Genomic DNA, 20,683 nt, shown 5'->3' with positions numbered 1-20,683 from the left:
TGCTCATACATTTTTGGCAACGGTGTCTGGTCCAGATGCTGTGCTCGACTGTCCACAGACACTAGCTTCTCTGTATAATTTGATATCAAGTTCTTTGCTGTTGTGTCATGCTCTCCATTGTTTCAAAGTGGCATGGTGGGTCAACCAACTGTGTAGTGCAGGGCCTACATATGTGCGTAGTATTGTAGATGTTACTCATGATGCTTTTCATGCTATGCACTGTGACCTATGTAGTTTGGACTCATGTGTCATATGTATACAGGTGTCTGATTATTTCCTGTCTCTTCACCTTGCCCACAGCATCGTCGTGGGACACTGAGGGAGACACCGGCACGGACGTGGAGGAGGGATCCAGCACCGGTGCCACTAGTGCTGGGGAGTCTGGCGCAGCAAGTGGCACGGAGGGCGAGGGGAGTCAGGCGGAGGACCTGTCCAGTCCCAACACCGACTATGACGCTGACGGGTTCGAGGCGGAGCTCCCAGAGGGGGCGGAGGCTGCTCCCACAGCTGAAAGCAGCAGTACATCTCTCGCCGCCCCCACCATTCCCATCACCGCCTTCCCACTTGCTCGGGTTCCATCTGTCCGTGCTAGGTGACCACATGTCTCCTTCGTGCCAGGCACCGCACCCCCTGCCCCTGTCTCCCCTGCTGCCATCAATGCCGAGTCTGTGGACTTCCTGCGGCAGTTGCAGGTTGGTCAGACATCGCTGCTTAATGTCCTCCATGGCCACACCAGACTGCTGACACAGATGGTGTCGTACATGGAGGGCATGTCAGCAGCGATGTCTGACCAACGGATGTTGCTGAGGTCCATGGACTCATCACTGACGGCAGCAGTGGGTCTCCTGCAGCACTCAGTCCCCCCCCTACCCCTGCCCCATCCACACTTCCCACTCCCATGCCTGTCCCAAGCACACCCAGACATCCCCATGCACGCACCCCACCAGACACAGGCAGCACACCAACAGGGAAGGCCAAGCGCACACCTCCAGTCACGCACACACAGGGGGAAGTAGGCACACCCACTGGGTCAGGGGCAAACGGCAGACACGCAGCCACAGTGGGAGTCCACAGTCCTCACGACCCACTTCCTCCAAAACCACTCCCCTTAGCTCCCCTGCCCAACAGTCGGACAAAGAGTCCTTCATGGCCAGTCAGTCCCACAGCCCCAGTGTGACACCACCCCGCAAGCGGTCGAGGAAGTCCCCAGGCAGGGGAGGTGAGTCCCCCCCTGTCCACACCCTCCCCCAGTAGCGCTGCAACCCATCCCTCTGACCCCCCCTCCTTGGGGCCTGTGGTTCCTTCGGGTGCAGGGGAGACGCTGTGTGTGCAGCGCCATCCTAACCACCACCTTTGGCGCTGCCCCACCCCCTGTGGTGGAGTCGTCCGTCCCTGCACCCACAACACCTACCCTTGCCCCTCCTGTCCCTGCGGTGCCTGGTCCTTCGCCCCCCCACATGATGCCCCTGTGGATGAAAAGGAACTCTGAACTGTGCAGGCAAGCTAGGGGAGACGCGTCCCAATGTGTCCCCCCCCCCCCCGGAATTCGCATATGGACTGGCCTATGGGCTCTGTATATAGTGTACATTTCAAATCCAATCTTTTTTTATGCTGAATAAAGCATTTTGTTTTTCATTTGCACACAAATGCTTTTCTGGTATTGCTGCTCCCTGAGTTGGGGTGGTGATAATGTGTTAGGTGTCTGGGAAATGTTGTAGTGTGCGGCTCATGGGGAGGACCCTGGTATCTGCGTGCCATCACAAGGTCTCTGCAAATAATCTTTGGTCATGTAAGCTCTTACTGTATGGTGACATTGTCCCAAGGAGTGTTCCTTCCTCTGTGGCACCTGGCTTCTTCCCGGCATTGTTGTGCTGACCTGTGTCTACATTTCCTTGCTGTGTGAGGGATCCCCTCAACTTTGCCCATGCCTGCTCAGCAATGTCTCCGCCTGCATCATCTGTGCCATCCTTGGTAGTCACTGTACTTGTGTATGGAGTATGTTGCCATGGCTTAATGTGGACATGGTCCCTTTTCCGCACTATGCATGAATGTACTCCCAGCCTAGCACACATGTGTTACTTGTTCTGCAGGGTATTTGGGCACCTGACTGACAATTGTGGGCATTGTATCTGTGGGTACTCCACCCTTTTCCCTCCATGGGAGGCAACAGCTTGTTGGCAGCCCCAGCACCTGTACATTCCTATCAGTCCTGGAATGTGGGTTTAACATGAGGATACAGTCTTGTTGCATGATCTCAGTGTGTGAATTGTGCTGCCACCGCCAGGGGTGGGTATGCATGTGTAATTTGCCATCACACCCACATGTGGTGTGTCATGCAGTGGGGGAAGGACATCCATCCTCATGGGAGTGGGACACTGCTGTCAGTGATGTGTTGTCATGGCACTATCAACATAGTCACTCATTGTGGATGCCTTCATGCACCCATGGAGTTTTGCTAATGGGAGGATGATGTACACACCCCCATGTCTCTGTCCACTGCTGGGAGGCCTCTGCACCCACCCCTCATTTGTCTGGGCACTGCTGGGAGTCCTCTGCACCCACCCCTCATATGTCTGGGCACTGCTGGGGGTCCTCTGCACCCACCCCTCATATGTCTGGGCACTGCTGGGGGTCCTCTGCACCCACCCCTCATATGTCTTGGCACTGCTGAGAGTGATAGGCACCCACCCCTCATATGTCTGGGCACTGCTGAGAGTGATAGGCACCCACCCCTCATATGTCTGGGCACTCCTGGGGGTCCTCTGCACCAACCCCTCATATGTCTGGGCACTGCTGGGGGTCCTCTGCACCCACCCCTCATATGTCTGGGCACTGCTGAGAGTGATAGGCACCCACCCCTCATATGTCTGTGCACTGCTGAGAGTGATAGGCACCCACCCCTCATATGTCTGGGCACTGCTGGGGGTCCTCTGCACCCACCCCTCATATGTCTGGGCACTGCTGAGAGTGATAGGCACCCACCCCTCATATGTCTGGGCACTGCTGAGAGTGATAGGCACCCACCCCTCATATGTCTGGGCACTGCTGGGGGTCCTCTGCACCCACCCCTCATATGTCTGGGCACTGCTGGGGGTCCTCTGGACCCACCCCTCATATGTATGGGCACTGCTGGGAGTGATAGGCACCCACCCCTCATATGTCTGGGCACTGCTGGGAATGATAGCACCACCCCTCATATGTCTGGGCACTGCTGGGGGTCCTCTGCACCCACCCCTCATATGTCTGGGCACTGCTGGGGGTCCTCTGCACCCACCCCTCATATCTCTGGGCACTGCTGGGGGTCCTCTGCACCCACCCCTCATATGTCTGGGCACTGCTGGGAGTGTTAGGCACCCACCCCTCATATGTCTGGGAACTGCTGGGAGTCCTCTGCACCCACCCCTCATATGTCTGGGCACTGCTGGGAGTACTCTGCACCCACCCCTCATATGTCTGGGCACTGCTGGGAGTCCTCTGCACCCACCCCTCATATGTCTGGGCACTGCTGGGAGTCATAGGCACCCACCCCTCATATGTCTGGGCACTGCTGAGAGTGATAGGCACCCACCCTTCATATGTCTGGGCACTGCTGGGGGTCCTCTGCACCCACCCCTCATATGTCTGGGCACTGCTGGGGGTCCTCTGCACCCAGCCCTCATTTGTCTGGGCACTGCTGGGAGTGATAGGCACCCACCCCTCATATGTCTGGGCACTGCTGGGAGTGATAGGCACCCACCCCTCATATGTCTGGGCACTGCTGGGGGTCCTCTGCACCCACCCCTCATATGTCTGGGCACTGCTGGGGGTCCTCTGCACCCACCCCTCATATACCTGGGCACTGCTGGGGGTCCTCTGCACCCACCCCTCATATGTCTGGGCACTGCTGAGAGTGATAGGCACCCACCCCTCATATGTCTGGGCACTGCTGGGGGTCCTCTGCACCCACCCCTCATATGTCTGGGCACTGCTGAGAGTGATAGGCACCCACCCCTCATATGTCTGGGCACTTGTGGGGGTCCTCTGCACCCACCCCTCATATGTCTGGGAACTGCTGGGAGTGATAGGCACCCACCCCTCATATGTCTGGGCACTGCTAAGAGTGATAGGCACCCACCCCTCATATGTCTGGGCACTGCTGGGAGTCCTCTGCACCCACCCCTCATATGTCTGGGCACTGCTGGGAGTGATAGGCACCCACCCCTCATATGTCTGGGCACTGCTGGGAGTGATAGGCACCCACCCCTATGTCTCTGTCCACTGATGTGGATTGTAGCACGACACCCACCCACCCGCCCACACGCTCTTCAGGCCTGGGTACGGGCCGTACCCCAAATGTTGGGGTGCCGTAGGGGTACGGCCCGTACCCAGGCCTTCAGAGCGTGGGTACAGGTCGTATCACGCCTACCCCTACATCACCCCAACATTGGGGGTACGACCCGTACCCACGCTCTTCAGGCCTGGGTACGGGCCGTACCCCCAATGTTGGGGTGACGTAGGGGTACGGCCCATACCCAGGCCTACAGAACATGGGTATGGGCTGTACCAACATTGTTGGGGTGACGTAGGGGTACGGCCAGTACCCAGGCCTTAAGAGCGTGGGTACGGGCTGTACCACGCCTACCCCTACGTTACCCCGACAATGGTGGTACGGCCCGTACCCATGTTCTGTAGGCCTGGGTACGGGCCGTACCCCTACGGCACCCCAACAATGGTGGTACGGCCCGTACCCACGCTCTTCAGGCCTGGGTACGGGCCGTACCACCATTCTTGGGGTGACGTAGGGGTACGCATGGTGCGACCCGTACCCACGCTCTTCAGGCCTGGGTACGGGCAGTACCACCATTGTTGGGGTGACGTAGGGGTACGGCCCGTACCCAGGCCTGAAGAGCGTGGGTACGGTCGCACCACGTGTACCCCTGCGTCACCCCAAGAATGGTGGTACGGCCCGTACCCAGGCCTGAAGAGCGTGGGTACGGGCCGTACCACCATTGTTGGGGTGACGTAGGGGTAGGCGTGGTACAACCCGTACCCACGCTCTTAAGGCCTGGGTACGGGCTGTACCCCCAATGTTGGGGTGACGTAGGGGTAGGCATGGTACGACCCGTACCCACGCTCTTAAGGCGTGGGTACGGTGCATACCACAATTGTTGTGGTGACGGGACGCGTCCACGTCCACTTCCGTTGTGGCGGGACGCAGGCCTTGGTGGACATGCCCCCCCCAGAGTGACCAGTCCCTGGAGGTACGGTATGTACAGGGCATGTATACATTTTGCCTTGGGTGGGGGTTATGTTTCCTGCCCCTGCCTCCCCCCTTTGCCCCTGGGTGTTGTTCCGACCTTCTGCAGCGTCTGCGTCAGTTCCTGTGCACCAGATCGTAGTTATGAGGGCCGGGATGACACGTAGGATGGGGTCCATGGCTGTCCGTCGCGTACAGGTGCTCCTTCCTCGCGTCCTCCTCAATTTCCCGGCAGTTTTTGGCTCCCATAAAAAATGCTACGTGCGGAGTGACGTAGGCACGAATCGTACTTGCTGGTTCGTAAAACGCTGCCTGACTCCGTCCGGACGTCACGTACGCGGTGTCCCGGATCGGAATTGTGGGTATATTTTAGCCGGTCGGTGTTTTGTACGATTCGTACGGAAATGGTATTTCTGTACGAATCGTACTTGCGGGTTTGTAAGGTGGTTTTCCTGGGTACGAGTCGGACGGAGAAAACGCTCCGTACGACGGTTCGTACCCGGGTTTTACAGGATCGGAATCGGCACCAAAGAGTTAAACTCATATCTAAATTTCTGTAATTGCATTTGGATTTATTGTCATTAGACGAAATAAAGAGCCATTCATATTTTGCTATCTATTTATCTAATTCTTTAAGTTTAGTATTAAAAGCTTTGTTATCATGTGACATAATTGATATTGTTACCCCTCTGACGTATGCCTTAAATGCATCCCAAATATTTACAAGTCAATTAGATCGTTCTGGATTGAAAGAGAAATAATCATGCAATGCTGACAAAAGTGTGTATTTATTATTGTCATTAAGAACAACATTCGTATTTATACGCCAGTGAGAGTGGGAGTGTTGGGTGGTGCTGAGTTGTAAAACACCTGAAATAAGAGAATGATCATAAATATCAATATTGTGAATTGTAGGATCAGAAAATGATTGAATTAATGGATGGGAAATTATCAATAATCAATTTGAGAGTAACAATTATGAGGGTTAGAGAAAAATGTAAACTTTCTCTTTTGGGTGATGTAGACGCCAACTATCTATCACTTTGATTTAAAAAAGGATTTAAAAATAAAAAAGCTTTAGGTGCACATTATTTAGTTTGCGAATATCTTTCCAATTGGGGGTCATATGTTAGGTTAAAGTCACCACCAATAATAAGTGGAACATTACCTATGTTTTAATCACTTCAGAAGTAAAAATAGACCAAAGTTTAGGATCATCATTTGTTGGACCATAGACATTAATCATATGAAAAATGGTAGAATTAATTTCGATTTTTGGTATAATATAACGACCTTCGGTATCTGAACATTTAGATAGTATTTGAACATTTAACCTTTTTGTAAAAAGGATAGCAACACCATTCTTTTTATTAACTGCAGGAGAAGAAATAAAATGACCCACCCATCGTTTATTCATATATGATAACAATGTATCATCTATATGAATTTCTTGAAGTAGGCAAATCACAGCTTTATATCTGGCTAAATAATTTAAAACTTTAGTTCTTTAACAGGGTTTCATAAACCTTTAACATGAAAAGAAACAACTTTTTCTATTAATATTATCCATAAACAGCAAAAATGTATGACATAACAGAGAAAGAAAAATATAGCCTAAGGAATTAAAGAGTAGCTCCAGAAGAAGATGATAGGGGAAAGAGGAAAAACAAAGAAAAACATTAAAAAGACAACATAGAAATATAAATAATGTTTTAGAATCGCACATACGCATATGCAAGATTCACCTGCCTAGACAATGCACTCATGAAGAATATCGACAAATAGGCTAAGAATAATAATATACAGTATGAATTTAAGTAGAAGTGTCACTAGTTTTCATGGATAGCTGAGAATGCCGATCTAAAAAAGAACGAAGATCCTCAGGGCAATGAAAAGATTTTGGAATACCATCCTTCCAAAATTTTCATCATAGATGGATCAAAAAGGCCATATTTAAAGCCACAGCTTCATAGTTGAGGTCTAAGATCAGTGTATTCTGTGAGAATTTTACCAATTTCCTTGACGAAGTCTTGATGTATAAAAATGTATTTCCACTGAACATCAAAGTTGGAATCTCTCTTGCAGCTTTCCAGATCAATACCAGATGATGGTGATGGAGAACTTCAAAAATCACTTGACGCAGTGAACATTGCTTGGATTACAATGAGAAGGAATTCTATGTGATTCGTCAATTTCACATTTTTTCGGGAATTTTAAATGTAAAAGACCAGGTAACAAGGTTTCCAAGTATAGCCTACAATCACTACCTTCAACACCCTCTGGTAAATTAAAGATGCACAAATTATACCACCTATTACGATTTTCAAATTTAAGTATTAAAGTATTTATAGGCTCAATTTTTGCAGAGGTGACATATTGTCATGTCATACTGACATTGCTTTATTATCCTGAATTTTTATCGAATTGTCCGAGACTTTCATTGAAAGACTAGCCATGTCTTTGTGAATATTTTTAATTTCTAAAACAATGTTGCCTGTATTGGAGTGTACTGCTTGTAATTCTTCCAAAAAAGTAACTAAAGAAGGCTCATTGGTATCCAGACTTTTTTACTTTACTGGTGGTGGAGAAATTATTTGTTTACGTTTATTAGTTGTAAGATGCACATTCTTTTTCTTCCATATTACTATGTTCCTTGCAAAATATGTATAAATGGTGTCAAACTCACTTCAAACGCAAAGAAAATAAAGTTAAATAAGAAATCACCAAAGCAGGAGACTGTACAGCAGCTAAAACCAGATGTGGGTGTGGTTTAGGCCTCAGCCTCGCCCTTTCCTGTAAAATGTCTCTGCCCTCCTGACAGGAAACTCCAGCAGCACTCCTCAGGACAGCTCGGGGGAAAGGCACAGCATGACCAAAAGCCTTTCAAACTGGGCAGAAAGGCCCAAAAACAACCTTCATGGGAAGCGCTGGCCACAGAGAAGAAAGTATGACCCCTTGAGCAGGTAAGAAAGCCTGAAAATGGATTAATAAACAGTCGAAAAAGCGAGCTACATGAGAGGATTATGGGGAGGCGGCCATCTTGTCAAGCACGCTCGCACAACTCCCAATATGAAGTGGGTTTAATTAACTGATTATAAAAGTCAAGTCTCACATTGTTTACCAAATTTAAAGTATGCTGTAAATTTTTGAAAACAAAACATTTTCTCAATTTTAGCAACAAAGTAAAGAAATTATTCACACTGTATATCAAGACTGTCTACTTGCTTTCAAATGTAAAGCCTATTTATTGTACACCCTTTAGTGGCTTTTATTATTTATGGCCCTTATTCAGATTCATGTTAAGATTTTAGGAAATCTATAATGTGTTGCAGGACATCACTTCAGCAACACCCACAATTGCATTTATCATTTATGGCACTTGACTGATTCACATCAACCAAACATTGTCAACCCAAGGAAGCTACATCATGGTGGCGGGTTTTAACAGTAAGCACCTAATTCATAACATAGTCCACATTAGAAGAATTTGATAAATTATCAATGTAATTTCCCTATGAGCTTCTTACTTTACTGATGGAATGTCAAATTCAGGCTCAGTTATATTCTTCCGCCATGTTTCAGGTGTACAAAAGTTTCTATGGCTGTAGTCCAATTTTTCAAATGGTATAATTGACAATGTCCAACTAGCACGACCTGATTCTCAAACTGCACTTCGTAGTAAGTTTTGTAGTGCTACAAAACATACTAGAAAACATAGTGCAAAATGTAAGTTTTGCTGGTATTTATATGTGAAGAGTTCTCCACTCCGACTGCAGTCTCCACACACGAAAGTATAGATTTTATTAGTTACTGTAGGAGGGACACCTGGGAGTGGGTGGAAAAAGGGGCATACTTACTATTAAAGAGGTTTGGATTAGGGAGGAGTGAGAGGGGTCTACAGAGGCTCAGGTTGGGGTTTATGGAGGGATGTCACCTACCCACACAGGTATAAGCCAATTTCATTACTCTGAAGGTGAAGATGTGAATTTTACACTTTTGTAGTCAGACTACACTCAGAGTTTATGAATACCTTAAGTAGTAATCTTACCACAAAGTATAACCTTATTTAAAAGTGTAACCTACCTTTGTGCATCAGGCCCACAATGTTTTCAATGGAAAAGGTACATTTCTATATGTTTTGCTCTAAGCCTTCTCATCTCTTAAATTTCCAGTCTGATTAACAAGACCACATCCCTTCCCAATATTATGAAGAAATCTTGTACCAGAAGGAAAATATGTCACGATTTTTTAAACATATGTGCACTATCTTTCCCTCTCATTTACCATTTTAGGTAGGCTTCCTTGTCCTGTGGCAGGATAGTTTCAAAGGTTTGTGTTGTGTAAACTAAGTCTATAGGCTTAGTTTAAGAAGGTCTGATTTTACAGCACATGAATGCCTGAAGTCAGTTCAGTGCACCAGTGCTTGAACATGGAAGTCCAGGTTGTTTTTGCCCCACACAACCTCACTCAACTCTTTGAATGATGTGATGTCAGTGTTTTCTAGGTTAGTGATAGTCCTGAAAAGATTTCAGGTATGCATAGGTAATTCACACCCAATTTTAATCTTTAGAATATTACACATAAACAGTTTTCTAAGTAAGAGACACTTTATGGTTAACAGTGTTTATTTCAACATTCAAATTCTGTTGCTTAGCACATGAAAAGTAACCACAAAGAATATGATGAATAGAGCACTGAGACACGTGACCAACAATGAGAATAATAGGAACATTTCAAACATAGTAATAAATACATTTATCAACCTAAAACCTACTTCTATGTGCTACTCTATGAAAGCATGGAGTAGATTAACTTAATTCTAGAGTTTCTTGGGGGTCAACATACTGCATACCTGTTTACAGCAAAATGCTAGGATTATCAGGAGGGTTGGAAGTGAGTGTTCTTCTGAAAGAAAACACAAACCAGCTATGCTCAGCTCTTCTCCTCTCTGTGCATTATCAGCATTCAGCACAGGACTGGAGGTTGGGGCAGCACATTGATATGGCAGGTTCTGCCAGGTGAATCTTAGAAAGCATCAGCTGTGATAATCTGGTATGAAGACCTCTCTGATATGGTGGCCAGATCGATGCTTCCTATCTTTCTCAAGGAATGTATTAACATAATCAGAATACACATCAGGTTGATGTACTAATAAGGTAAAAATATGTCAACACAGACTACACTGTTTGGGCTATAGCCAGTTGCGGTCCATGCAGGTAATCACGGTGGGGAGGAGAGGTGAGTGGGTGGTGGTGGGGGGCGGGGTGGAATTCAACATATGACAGGATAATGAGCATAAAATTAATAAATAAATAGAACCACTTAACTTGCACTCGAGGACCACAAAGTAAGTGGTTTTAATTATTTATTTATTTTATGTTCATTATCCTGCTGTAGGTCGACTTTCACCCCACACCCCCGCCCCGCCCTATCAGCCCACCATGCTTACCTGCATGGACCATCACTGGTTATAGCTGATATTTGACTTTGGAAAAGGCAAATGTCTCAGACGACTGCCTGACATGACAACTTTTGTATGTCTCTGCTAGGGAGATATGACATATTTTATACATTAAGGTTAAAAGAATGTGACACATCTATGGGTCAAAGGGATGTGACATAGGTATTTTCCCCAAGAAGGTAAAGACCACCATGTTTTAGAATCAACCAAGTAAAAATTCGCAATTTTCCAAGTAGGCCGAAGACAAAATGGAGTACCGATCATGGACACAATGAAGTCGGACCATAGGGTCTACACAGTATCCCTGGCATGAACGTCTCAGATTGACAGATTGATCTATTTAACTGAATAACTCATGAGCGGTTAATGACCTAAAGTCCATGTTCTCGATTATATTTGTCATTTATGTCTAATTGCATAACACATACAAATAGGAATAAAAATAGAATAAAAATAAAAGCACCTTAAGAAAAATATGAACAGTTGATAAATAAAAAAGACAGATAAAATATTATAAATTTAGGCTATCAGCATTGCATGAATATTTTCTCAAGCTTTGACAGTTTTGAGCTAAAAGAGTAACATGTTAAAACTCTTTAAAAGAACATTTTAAAGACTTTTTCAAAGCTGTTTTATAGAGATACATTTTGATGATTCCATACATAAGATACAAAATTGTATATTCCAATTGGAAAAAAATATGCAACTTGTTTAAATAGGGAAGAAACAGTTCGCTAGGTTTAATGGTGTGGGTTTCTAATTTTCATCTGGTGATAGTTAATTAACATTTAATTCACACACATTGTCCATATCATCATTTGTTTCACTTACTGCGAATGTGTGATCATGGCAGAGCAGAGCCAATGCACATAGGGCATCCACAGCATTCTCAGTGTTCATGGTTTTGTTATCGCTGGTATCAACGTTGATGTTATCATTGGCTCATGAGGTTGCAACTCCCAAGCACTCAAGGATGACAGTGCTTCAGTTAGAGGGTCAGGTTTGATATGTTGTCAAAAAGATAGCTAATCATCAGGCAGTTTATCCAGGGAAGATACCGGTGAGTTTATGGTTTAAATCTTTTTTATTAAGCAATGCAATAAACCAAAGTGCATCAGAGCGTGCCACGCAGAGCCCACTATCGGTGCTAATAAATGCAGTGATATTACGAGAGACAACAAATAAGAACAAATACAGTCCCACCCACCACCCAAAGAGAAGGAAGTGGAAAGGAAGAAGAAGAAATCATGAAGAGAACCACCCCCACCCCCCGGTCTATTACCTTCTATGTGGCGATGTGCAGAGCTGGGTGTCGTTCGTGGAACCAGGTCAGCCTATGGAGAAGGGTCCGGTGTAGTTAAACGCAGGAGGTGTAAGTACCTGGGGCAAGTCAGTCCCGGAAATCTTGAGCAAGCAGGGTGGCTGCCAGAGATCGCTAAAGGAGGAGCTTTTACCCGCCAGGGTGAGAGAGATCTTTTCCATGCCCAGAACGTGCCACAATCGCTGAAGCCACCCTGTGTGTGCAGGAGTCCGAGGGGATCTCCAGTGTCTCAATATGCTCTGGATGGCGGTGCCAAGCGCTATTGCAATCTGCTTCCCTCGCCTAGATTTCAAAGGATAGGTAAGTGGGTTTGGTTCCCCCAGCAGGACATACGCCGGAAGTCTGGGGAGCTCCGTGTCATGGTGCTTGTCCACTTTGTCGAGTATTTGCGTCCAGTAAGTCCGTAGGTGTTCGCAATCCTACAGAAGGTGAACCAACGTGCCCTTCATCCCACATCCCCGCCAACAGACAGGACTCTGTGTAGTGTCAGCTTGGTGGAGTCTCTCTGGGGTATAGTACCAATAATATACGAGCTTGGTATGTGTTTCAGTCAGGCCTATTATCTTTGCTGTGTGGCGGGCCCTATAGCAGGCTCCCTCCCACTCTGTGGAACTAAGGCTACGACCAAGGTCCCTTTCCCAGCGCACCCGTCCCACATGGGAAGTGTTGGTAAAGCGAGACAGGAGCATCTTATACAAGTCTGAAATCAACTTCTTGTGTCAGGATGCATAGCCCAATGTTGCACCAGTAGATAGTACAGCCGTTCGGTTTGGGGAAGGCCGTAATAGGCCCTGAGTTGCAAAAAGGGGATGATGTCCCCTTTGTCGATTAAGAGGCCCAAGGCTCGGCACCAGGCATCCCTCCACAGCGAGAAGGACTGCGTGCCCATCCCAGGGCTAAAGTCAGTGTTATCAAAAAGAGATGAGAGCGCAGAAGGGAAGGTTGTGAGCCCGTGGCGCGTATTGGTCTGATCCCAGACCCCAAGAGTGGTGCATGTTACATGTGAAGCGTATAAGTTGGGCAGACATTTGGATTTCCGGAGAAAGGAAATCTTCATGAGAGATGTACCAGCAACCGCGCGGTCCTGAAAGATCGGATTCAGCTCAGCTCCATTTGACCAAGTGTCGAAGCTGTGCGGCGTTGTAATAAAGCATGAGATCTGGAATCCCAAGGCCCCCTTTGTTGGGTGAGAGGAAGCTGACTAACCGTTTAATTCTCGGTTTGCGCCCTTGCCAAATGAAAAGAGAAAGTTCTGACTGCACCCTGTTCAGCGAGCCCACAGGGGGCTGCAAGGGAAGCATCTGCAAGAGGTATAACATTTGGGGAAAGATCCTCAACTTTACAGCTGCAATGCGCCCCAGCCATGAGATCGGATAGTGTTTCCATCTTCGCAGCTCGGTGCGGATTTGCGTGTGAAAATGGGAGTAGTTGGCCATCCTCATGGCCTGCAAGGTCGGGGCCAGCTGTATAGCCAAGTAGGGGACAACATTGTTGGACCACTGCAGGGGATACCGGGCCTGAAGAGCTGCTCGTGCTTGAGGCGTCAGGGAAAGATTCAGCGCTGCGGATTTTGTACGATCAACCTTAAACCCGGAAATGCCCGCGAAGGTATCCAATTACTCCAAGTAGGCCCCCAGAGCGGTCCCGGGGTTCGCTAAAGTGACCAGTACGTCATCAGCATATAGACTTATAGTGTTCGTGTTCCCTCCGAAGCGGATGCCCGTGATTTGAGGGTGGTCCCTGACTCTTTGCGCTATAGTTTCCATATAGAGGGCAAAGAGTAAGGGTGACAAGGGGCACCCCTGCCTTGTGCCTCTACAAATAGGGAAGGGGCAGAAGTGTGTCCGTTGATCCGCACTGTGGCTGTGGGGAAACAGTAGCAGTTAAGAATGTGTATCCGCATCTTGTCTCCTATGCCAATGTGGATCATTGCCTGCACAAAGGCCTTCTCCACATCTATGGTCAGGAGCAGGTAGCTCCCTGGGATGCGGGAGGCCTTTTCTATGAGGTGCATAACTCGTTTCGTGTTGTCACTCGTTTGCCTCTGCGGAATGAATCCGGCCTGATCGGGGTCCACAAGCCCCGGCATGTAAGGTGCAAGCCTGGTAGCTAATATTCCAGTGTACAGCTTCAGATCAACGTTCAGGAGCGAAATAGGTCGTAGGATCCGCAATTCATTTTGTCCTTCCCAGGTTTAGTGATGGCGGCTATCGCTGCCTCCAGCACGGAGGAGGGAATGGCATCGGGTGTCGCGAAGGAGTTAAAGAGCCGAGTGAGCAGGGAAGTAAGCGTTGAGCAAAATTGCTTATAGAAAGCAGCCGTGTAGCCATCGGGGCCCAGTGATTTACCTAACTTCAAGTGAGCAATGGCTGCTATAACTTCCTCCGGTCTTATCTCCCTCTCTATATGAGCCGCCTGTTCCGATGTCAAGGCAGGAAGGCGGGCCCCAGCTAGGTAGGTGTCTATGACCGCCCTCTCTAGAGGCTGTGCGTCGTAAAGTTGGGCATAAATATTGCGGAAGGTCTCAGCGATAACGTCGCCCGAGCATAGCACTCCTGTGTGGTCCCTGAAACGTTCTACAGTCTGGAGGTCATCCCTTAAGGCTGCAAAGGACTCCAGGAATGCCCGCGTCACCGGCTCCTCCACAGGGACGGCCATCTGTCTCGCTGCGTCCGGCCGCCCAGAGTCTGCCGACTCCCCGCCCTGTGCCCGGAAAAAGACTTTTTTAAGGGATTTTTCTCTTGTGGCTGATCTATCCTTTCTGCCCCGGGTGGAGGTCATGCTCAACCTAATCCCACCCCGCTGGCACCAACAACCACAAACCGGGTTTGGCGATAGTTCGCAGCAGTACAGTGTCGCCTGGGTCAACGTTCCCACACCACCTCACTGGGGTGCTGACCGTGTAGTCATCAACTCCTGTCCTCTCTCATTGTGTGCCAATGCGGAGTGTCGACCTGCATTCCGTAGGGCCCCTGACGGCGCATCCAGAGTGTCTTTGCTAACCAGGCCCTATGTACACTAGGTCACGGGGCAGCGAGTGCCAGAGAAATGCGACGTAACCGGGCCAGCGGCCTGCCACCAGTGCAAGTCCGTGTCCCGTGGGACCATGGGGGTGCACGGAGGTGAGGATCCAGGTCTGAGCAAATGCGGGGATGCATCGGCGACCTCCAGGAGCAGAACCCCCTTCACCACACAATGCTAGTCACTGTGAGTCCTGCACCAGAAATGGCGGGACGCCATCACCTGCATCCCATGCGCCAAAGAGCCCATAACGGGGAACCCACCAAAGTAACTCGAGACAAGATGCCTCTCTCGTGGGGCACAGGACGGGGCTCGTAGCTGGTATCCAGGGGTCAGGAGCGATCCACCACGTGGCTGGGTGCAGCTTTGGCATCGTTAATTGGGCCCCGGGTGGGTCAAAGCTCCAGAAAAAAGGTAATGGGTGATTGGAACTCACCACAATGGCCTTCTGGTTCGCCCCTGCAGTCCGAAGGACGAGTGCTGCTCCCGGAGACCGGCCTCACACTCCGATGGGCTCTGGGTATGGGTGTGTGATCGCCAACTGTTCTGGCCCACAACCACAGAGGCTGCCGCTTCACTCAAGATGGCGCCCACCGCTCCGACTGCCGCTATCCCCACGGATCGGTCTGGTGCGGTGGGGAGAGCCTCAGGTTCCTGCTGGCGGCTTCAGCATGTCGTTGCTGCCGCGCAGTCAGCGACGCGGGCTCCAATCACCCCTGCCTCATCAGCGCCGCCCGGCTCCTCACACCGCAGCTCCGCCACCTGAGTCCGGCCCGGGATCAGAAACACCGAGCACTGCGTCGAGATCCCCAGATGCCACTCCCGGAGGGCTGCCGATTGTGCGTGGGTGTTGGGGATGATGATTTAACCGCCGTCCGTGCGGTTCAGGGCCAGAGGCCAGTGCTTTAAATCGGAGGGCGGAGGAGAGGCGGCGAGACACGTCTTAGCAAGTCGCCATCTTGGCCACGCCCCTCTACTGGTGAGTTTAGTCCAACATAAAGAGCATCCTGTCCCAATGGTAAAAGTATTGCTTTGTATTGTCTCTGGTGAGTATACAGGGTTTGCACAAGAGAATCCATATCATGGAAAGCCACAGGAAGTTAATCCAGAGGTTCACAAACCAGAAAACAGGATATGCTTCACCTGTCTAACATTCATTTTGTGAAAAGTTAGCATCCAGTTCTTCCTTAGTTCGGAAAGCCAGGCATATACTAGATAGTATGCCATGGTTTGTCGGCATTCATGTTTAGATGGATATGTGTACTCCATGTTATTAATTCCTGTGTTGGACCATGAAAAAGATGATGATTCCAGCGCAGATCAGCAAGAGGATGGTTGGGAACCCTAAAAAAATGCTGCAAAATAGAGAGTGGAATAAAGATGGTAGCAATCCAAACACAAACATTTAAAAAAGGGCACAATACCAGTCATTGTTGAAGTGTTAAAGATGGACTGTACAAAGTCGGCAAAGTGCGTTGGATATTTTTTTTGCAACAGCCTTTGAATCTCTGAAGCAGCTCTGGCTGTCTGTAAGTTATAAGTGTCTGCCACTGAAGTCAAAGGTACTTCTTTTCGCAGTAATATTGATACTAACTTGCTAGGTTCATCAAAATGCATGCCTTTTAAACCAATATTTGACCAGGGGGCACTCTCCATTACATGTGTGGTGGTGGATACTAGGTCCTTCCACAGCACTGTATTGTCTTAGAAACTGTAATCACATAGAGTTGGCCAGGTTCCAACCCACAACAACTGATGTTAGGAACCATTATTCACCAGTTCATAGTGAGTAGGAATGGATGAAATGGGAGTAACCAAATAGGAAACAAATGAGCCCAGGCATCACCGCATTACACAGTCCATGCAAGGAAATGGAATCACACAGTAGTGAGTGACCTACCGGGTTCATGCAGCTGGCAACACTGTTAAATACAGGTTCATTTTCATTTAAACATGTGTGCGAAAATAAATTTCCATGAATTACACAATTGTGAACTGTGTATTTTTTCATTCCAGCCTAACAATGGATTTTGGCTGCCGTGAAAATGAAAAGCTGTAATAAGTAAGGAAATTACTCCCTGTATTAACAAGGTGACTGGAGAATTTTCACTTATGGAAATAGGTTTCCTGCAATTATTCAATGTTCAGCAATGTGTAAGTGGACTCTTCCTTTGCCATGGTTTTCTGTGTCAGTGTTAAGTTATATGGACCAAAAATGATAGTGTCAATTAGTGGCTACCAGGGCACATAACCAGATCGAAGGACCAGGTTAAATGTATTATGGATCTTAATTGGGTCTGGGCATGCTGCAACAAATCCAAGTCTCCTTTAACTAGATCTAATGGTGGGGACATGATGTTATGTAGCAAATACTCTCTTGGAAAATGTATGTATGCTGTTGTAGATAACTTTAAATATTCTCTGTATGGTCTCTTGATCTTTTTTGCCTAATTCTTTCTGCAGTTTCTTTACGAGAATGTGTATTTAATTCATTATATATGGCATAAATACCTGTTGCTAAAAACTGTTTGTTTCTTGTGGAACAGGGTCCCAGGAGGAAGTCAGAGAAATACATGTTTTCCTTAATAAAGATTAAATGTTCTTTTATAGCTAAAATAATAAAAAGTGCTAACCATTGTTGGCACATATTACCTGCATGATATGTAGTAACCACTACAGGTGTCTGGTTGTTATGTTATGGATCAGGTCAATTAGCTTTTGGACTAGTAGTGTTGGAATGAAAATGATACATGCAGGTTTTAAAATCAAAAGGCTAGAACCTAAGAGGAATGTGAGAGAAATTATAAGTTTCATTTTGAATCTCAGAGCCAGGGTGATTCATTTGTATATGCCACTTACTAAATTTAGTAGAATTAACCTTAGGTATGGAGGGTTGTTTACAATCTTTTATGGCCTCAAACCTCAGACAGGTAGTCTGCTGGACAGTTTTATTTAGAAAAATCATTCTTTTCGGGATAGTACATGCTCTGGAGCATGGCTTCTTTACCATGAATTTGGCAATATTTAGTTCCCCAAATGCTTTATTTTCATCAATGTTTTCTTTCCAGTACTCATATCCCTGTATTGCCAGATACTGACTAAACTCACCTTAACACATCAGTCTATTTGTGGTAATCAGATTTGTCTGGAGTTGTTGTGGGATTTGTAAAAAATAATAAGCAGAGGGCAATGATCTATTCTCACCTTGAAAACAGGAAAGCTTTCTAAAGAAATGTGGATGGCTGTTTAGAGGAGGAGCCTCACAGTGTTCTCATTGCATGTAATTGTGCATTTCTCCAGGATATCTAGTTCTGGGAATGTAATAATGTTAAAATGATGATTTAAACAATACATATCTTTAAAGTTGATCACATTTAAGGATCATCATTGTGTAAAGTAGTATATGCTTGTAAATCAGGCATCATGTTTTACAGTCTCCATATCCCAGTCATCTGAAATAGAACCAGGAATAATTACATCTTCAATGAAACTTTCAACATATATGGTAATTGCAGTGTGTCAGTAGGCCCCATAATTTGATAAGGAACCTTTTCCCTTCTATGCTCTCAGGCATAGGATAAGCTTTAATGTTGGCAGTATAGATATCTCATTGAACTCTGTGGGATCATAGATGTGGTAGCAGTTCTTGAACCACAGGTTGTGGTACAGTTCTTGCAGGGACACAATGTCTATTACATAGCAACAAAACAACAATTAATATTATCAGCCATGTGATGAAGAGTAACACTCCTATAACAATCCAAATAAAGGACCACTGTGGTTATTGTCACAAAACCAGTGATATGCGGAAAGAAATCTCTGACGGAGAGTGATGTTGGAATGTGTTGACAAGTCAACCATGAAGTATTCTGAGCCCTTTCCATAGGTTATTCTTTCTTGAAAGAGGGACCATCTTGTGGATGTTGGTTCAAGTGGTGGTTCATAGTAGATCATGAAGTTTGTGGCATAGTATCAGCAACAGAAATGATGGCATAATCAGATTCAGTTGAAACTGAAGGTTCGAATCTCTCCGGATGGGAACTCAAGCTCGTGAAGTTAATATATTCTTCAAGGGGTATTTCATTTAGAGTATAGAGAGATCGAGAGGTTCTACTCTCAGCTATTCTTGAGTCTGATACACAGATTGAGTTAAATAGTTTTTTTTTAATGTGGTCAATAAACACCGGTCTGTTTTTCTTGGAACCAACAGAGGCAGAATCCCAGTTCATTCGCCTTTTATCCCAACTACTGGAAACGGGTGGTCTGTAAAATGGTTTGAAAGCTTGCTTATTGTAGGCCTTTTCTCAGACTAGATTCTTGATCTTAGGATCCCACCGGTCAGCTGCTGTAAAAACCTTTTCTGCGCTGGTGATGTTTTCTGAAGTCTCCAAATTGGGCAGCTTGCCTTTGAACTCTTGTACTTTCTGTAAAGTATTTAAACAGTGGTCCAGTTCAAATTCCTTTTTGCACTCACCTTCTTAGGATTATCTAAGCCAGGCACATGCATTGGGACTCTGAAGAGCTCCTCTTATAGAGCACACATATCCAATACTCATCTAGGCAAGTTATTTAAAGCCCTCTGGACTCTATATAGATGATGGTAGCAACTAGGACCTGAACTTAGTACTCAAGCAGCCAATTCCTGTTTAGTCATGCCATTAGCATGCTTAACTAACCCATTACTTTCTGCTCTATAAGGATTGCTGAATTGCAGACATAATTTAATAGCAGACATAGCTTCCCTGTAAGCCCTGGAGGCAAACGCAGGACCATTGTTCGAATGAAATGTATGGACTGCTCCCATTCCTACGAGACACTTCAAATCTTTTAAGACTGCTTGGGAACCTGCATTTTTTTGAAGTCATGAGCAAAGGAATCAAAATATGAATCAATGGCAACCAATATGTATTCATACTGGTTTACAAAATGTGGTGGGCTGATAGCATCTATATATAGTAACCGGGATGGAATATTACAGACCGTAAGGGGTCTTTGCTGAGGTCTTCTGACAGTAAAAGCTTTAATTTGTAGACAAACATCACACTGTCTACAATAATCTCTGGACTGTGTACATAAACATGTCCAACAACAGTGCTGCTGTAGCATGGCAATGGTTGCAAATGCCAACCCCTTACGGGATACGTCAATTAAATCTAATCAGGCCAACTTATTAGGAATTATCTTATCTCCCACCCCAGGTATAATACTATAGGTGTGTGATCTGAACTGAGGGTGTAGGAGTACTTGTGCGTAATGCCAACTGTCAGTGTTTCCTCTTTCACAGTTGCTTGTATTGCTATTACTGTATCTGCATTGATCTTAGTTTCAGACCTGGTTTTAACTACTACCCTGACAGTCTGTAAGGCAGATTTAGGAGCTACATCAGATGCACAGTTCTCTCTGGCACAAATTCCTTCATGCTGATGGCCCAAAGTGTGCATCACAGAGATCAATGGATGCTTATCTTGCAAGATAGTTACCTTTCCGTAGAGCTGTTTATTTTTAATAGGCTTTCATTTTGAATCTTTGAATCCATTTAAGTACCAATGCCTCAAATCTAGATTGTAAGCTTGCACATAGCAAGCTGAGTCGGATGCCATTAGGGTTGGAACTGAAGAGCCAACTTTCTGTCCTAGGACATGTA

The sequence above is a fragment of the Triturus cristatus genome, chromosome 2_1, assembly GCF_964204655.1.
Source record: "Triturus cristatus chromosome 2_1, aTriCri1.1, whole genome shotgun sequence".
Taxonomy (NCBI): Eukaryota; Metazoa; Chordata; class Amphibia; order Caudata; family Salamandridae; genus Triturus; species Triturus cristatus.
This window is presented reverse-complemented; position numbering follows the sequence as displayed.